The sequence below is a fragment of the Dioscorea cayenensis genome, chromosome 3 (assembly GCF_009730915.1).
Source record: "Dioscorea cayenensis subsp. rotundata cultivar TDr96_F1 chromosome 3, TDr96_F1_v2_PseudoChromosome.rev07_lg8_w22 25.fasta, whole genome shotgun sequence".
Classification (NCBI taxonomy): Eukaryota; Viridiplantae; Streptophyta; class Magnoliopsida; order Dioscoreales; family Dioscoreaceae; genus Dioscorea; species Dioscorea cayenensis.
Genome location: NC_052473.1, coordinates 12,116,972 through 12,121,830, shown reverse-complemented (window position 1 = coordinate 12,121,830; position 4,859 = coordinate 12,116,972). Strand labels below are relative to the sequence as shown.

At 46.4% G+C, this 4,859-nt stretch overlaps 1 non-coding gene across 1 annotated transcript; it reads right to left on the bottom strand.

The window, feature by feature from the left end:
• Nucleotides 1-792: 792 nt before the first annotated feature.
• On the bottom strand, nucleotides 793-899 carry LOC120257681. The gene has a single exon (XR_005535772.1). It is a non-coding gene; the product is annotated as a small nucleolar RNA R71 (small nucleolar RNA).
• Between the last annotated feature and the right edge of the window lie 3,960 nt (nucleotides 900-4,859).

Below are 4,859 nucleotides of genomic sequence, written 5' to 3'. Positions count from 1 at the left end.
GACTCACCATTGCATTGATTAGGAAGCATAATAGAGAGTTCTTGCACTTGAAGCGATTATCCTAGGTGAAGCATCATCCGAGTACCCCATCTTTATCGATTGCCTTACCTCCTCCTTACTTTTGCTCTCTTACTTGTTGCTTTTAATTGTTGAGAATTAAATCATTATCACACTTATCATTGTTGATACTCCACATGGCTAAGAACCGAATTAAGTGCCTTTACTCCCTACTCCCTGTGGATTCGACCCCGCTCCACATAGCTCCAGGTTATGACCTGAGGAAATCCATAAATATTGATTGAAGGAGACCCTGAGCTTGAACGTACACTTAGAAGAAAAGGGAAAGAACCTGTGCAAGAACAGCATAATCCAGCTGATTTGGAAGTAGAAGGATCTAAAAACATGGCAGAACAAAATGAGCAACAACGAACACTATCCGATTATGCCAGACCTTCAGTGTTGGGGACACAATCGAGTATTGTGCGTCCCTCAATTACAGCTCAAAAGTTTGAGCTAAAGCCGGCATTCATCCATATGCTGTAGCAGTGCACACAATTCAACGGTTTGGCCGATGAGTATCTAAACAGTCACATAGAGAGCTTCCTCGAGGTGTGTGACATGCTGAAGATAAATGGTATGACGGATGATGCCATCAAATTGAGAGCCTTCCCATTTTACTTAAAGGGGAGAGCAAAGCAGTGGCTACACTCATTACCTAGAGCATCAATCACTACATGGGAGGAGATGGTAGAAGCTTTTCTAGCCCGTTATTTCCCTCCCGAAAAATCTGCAAAGCTTAGGAATGAGATCTCATCCTTTATGCAATTGGAATTGGAGTCTCTATTTGAGACATTGGAAAGGTTCAAGGAACTCCTGCGAAAGTGTCCGCAACACGGATTCTCAGAGTGGATGATTGTTCAAACCTTCTACAATGGTTTGAACCCGAGTACAAGGCAACTCTTGGATGCGACAGTAGGAGGTACTATAGGTAGCAAGACCCCCAATGAGGCTCGTCAATTGATTGAGGAAATGGGGTTAAATAGCTACCAGTGGAACGCTAGGGAGAAGAAAAAGGTGGCCGGTCTCCATGAAATTGATGCGGTAACTTCATTGGCGGCCCAAGTGGAGAGTTTGAGTAAGAAGCTAGATCTTATAGCTTCGAATAGAGTTGTGGCCATGACCAATTGCACCGGTTGTGGTGGAGGCCATGCTCCCTCCGATTGCCTAATCGTCATTGGTGATGTTTCTTCAGTTGAGAACGTTGACTTTGTAGGTAATGGAATGAGACCTCAAGGGAATCCATACAGCAACACCTACAATTCAGGTTGGAAGAATCATCCCAACTTTTCATGGAGTAATCAAGGACCACAGAAGACCATGGGGCCATCGGGTTTCCAACAACAACAACAAGCCCCTCAAGTGGAAAACATAATTTCAGGCTTGGAAACCCGGATAACGGATTTGGAGAAGCACTTGGCTAGATTTGTTCAATCCGCAAATACAAGGTTTGAATCAGTCGAGACTACACTTCGCAATCACACCGCCTCCTTGCACAATCTTGAAAATTAGGTGGTGCAAATTGCGAAGTCTCTCTCTGAAAGGCCACATGGAAGTTTACCAAGCAACACGGAAACCAATCCTAGAGAACATGTGAAGGCGATCACTTTGAGAAGTGGTCATGAGGTTGAAGGGAGGCTTCCGAGTGAGAAGCTGAAAGAACACACACCCGAGGTTGTAGAGGTTGAGAAGGGAGCAAACAAAGAGAAAGAGGTGGCACCACCACCTTTCAAGCCAAGAATCCCTTATCCCTCTAGATTAAAGAATGACCAAGGGGATGAGCGAGTATAAGAAGTTCACGAGTTTGTTCAAGCAACTCCACATCAACATTCCTTTTGTTGAGGCATTGGCTCAAATGCCTAAGTATCATGAAGTTCTGAAAGACCTATTGACCAACAAGAGAAATTGGAGGAGAGTGCTTCGAGTGGTGCTGATGCTTCATGCTCGATGTCGTGTTGCAAAAGAACATGCCGAACAAGAAGAAAGACCGGGAAGCTTCATCATTCCATGTAACATCGGCAACTTAGGTGAGGAAATGGCATTGGCAGATTCGAGGGGCAAGCATCAACGTCATGCCATATACTTTCTTCCAAAAGCTAGGCTTGGGTGAGCCTAGGCCTACTCGGATGACTTTACAATTGGCGGATTGAACGGTGCAACATCCGAGAGGCATCATTGAAGACGTGCTTGTCAAGATGGACAAGTACATTTTTCCGGTTGACTTTGTAGTGCTACATGTCGATGAGGATGCAGATGTACCCTTAATACTTGGGACACCGTTCTTGCGGACTTCCAAAGCATTGATTGATATGGACGGCGGGGAGCTCACATTGAGAGTTGGAGATGATAAGCTCACATACCGCCTTGTTGAAGCCATGCGGCATTCTCTCGATTTTGATGATATTCTATACTTTCTAGACACTACTGATGAAAGTGTTGATGAATATATCGCGAGGAAATGTTCAACCCGGATCCGTATGAAGGATTATTCGACCAAGAGGAGAGCAATGAAGAAAGCAATGATGCTTGGTTCGTTGAAGAAGTAACATCTACCCGGGGGATCTTGAAGAAGGTGCTCCGGAAAAATGAAGAGGCTCGGAGACGCCACGAGAAACGCTCAAGATTGTTGGAGGCGTACATGAGCCAAGGAAGTTGGATGAACCATTTGCTAGGTGGTCGAGCAGGAGAGTACACCCTCTATCCTCAAGAGACTTTGCTTATCATGCTTTCAAGACATGGGTAAGAGGACAACCTTCATTTATGAACCCTCGTGAGGTAAAAAAGATACGTCAAGCTTAGTGACGTTAAACAAGCGCTTCTTGGGAGGCAACCCAAGTGTTTACTATTTTCGTACCTGTTAGTTTAGTTTGTTTTCATGAATAAACTGTTAAGTATTGGTGTTTCAATTTTTAAATGCTTGTGATGCAGTTTTTATTGTGGGTTTTTCAAATTCATCATGTGTTTTATGAAGAATTGGCGAAGGTTGGTCATTTGAGTTCTATTTCATGTTTTTATCTGGTAAATTTTACATACTAGGGCAGGCTCTGAGTGTGTAAACATGTTCATAATATTTCTGCAGAGCCTGCAAGTTTTTTTCTAAGTCATCCGAGGAGAAAGCAGGGACGGGCGTGTGGATGACCATGCGGTCGGGCGCCTGCGTGGGTAACTTCCGTGCGGGCGTGTGAGTCCTGCGAGTTGGGCGGATTTTTCCCGAGAACACGAGGGCGTGGACTCGCCCCGTGTGTGACCTGTGAACCACACACGGGCGTGGGTAATTTCCAGCCGCCCGTGCGATACTCTGAGGTTGCTCCCTCCATCCCGAGAAAACACGGGCGTGCGGTGCCCACGTGAGTTGGGCATGTGAATGTCCATGCCCGGGTGGGGGAATTTACTGCAGGGCGTGCGTGAGACTTGATATTTTTTTCTCGGATGCCCAAAGGAAGCCCGCAGGGGTGTGCGTGCGCCCTACGTGGAGTGCAGGCGCTGCAGGCGTCGATATTTTCTGCATGCCCGTGTAAGATCGTTCTAAGTCAGTGAGAGTTTTTCCCGAGAGCGCACAGGGGCGTGCGTACGCCCCTGTGGAGCTTTTGAAGTGAGGCACATGGGCGTGGGGAATTTCCGCATGCCCTTGTGGATGCACAGAACACCAAAAGTCGCTAGTTCTGTTTAAAAGAGGATGGTTCCTTTCCCTCTTCATGACTCCTTTTCAATTGAAAACACTCTCACAGTAATCTCCAAGTCCATAGCGCCAGTTTGGTGGGATTTTAGCGAAGTTTTCCGGCCGACTCTTCATTTCTCACTCCTCCTCGTCGGTAAATCCTTTTACATCATCTTCTTCGTCAATTCGTATTTTCTATCGATTAATAATACTTCGTTTCTTTAATTAGAACGATAATTTATGTTTAGAACGAAGCTAGAACTATTATTAAGTTGTATTTTTGGATTGTTGATGCGTGGCCGTGCGTTTCTCACGCCCCGTGGATCCACACGCCCGTGTGGAAATTCCACACGACCGTGTGGACTTCTGCAGTATTGTTTTATCAACTTGTTTGACCAATTTTGTTTAAATTTTGCAGATCATGGCACCTAGGTCAAAGAAGCAAGCTGATAAGAAGCCACGTGAGTCATCCTCTGAGCCCGAAGGTATGCGATTTACGATTCCCGAACATCAGGTCCGTTATGAGCAATTGTTGAGACTCCGTTTCGGACAGACTCGATTTCTGGATGCTACTATACTGCAGGAGCTTCAGCAGGGTGATGAGTTCGCCGATGAGATCGAGGATCTAGTTTCAGAAGGCGGTTGGTGGCAATTGTTGACTATTAGAGAGCCAGCCATCCGAGAGTTTACACTGGAGATGCTCTCCTCGTTCGAGTTTGATAGAGCGTATGCGAGCTTTGACAGTTTGGGCACCATTCAATTCAGAGTATTTGGACGCCACCATAGCTTGAGCATTACGCAGTTTTCCGTACTACTTGGCCTATACGAGGAGGCATTCCACAGCTCACGAGGAGTATGCGAGTTGCCTACTAATTATCACGGAACCTTGACCCCGCGAGAGAGCTTACGAGTGCTATGTGGTCAAGGTCAGTCTGGCCGGGGTGTCCAGGGCCACGTGCCTTTCACGACACTGCATCTGAGATATTTGCACGCCATCATGAGTAGGTCGGGTGAATGGCCATGGTGGCGAGTACTAGTGTCTTGAGCCGTCGAGGCTAGCATGCCTTGTACTCGATGGTAGAGCACGTCTGCAGATCCACTTAGGGCACATCTCGGCTGATTACATCGGACATCGAGGGGACGA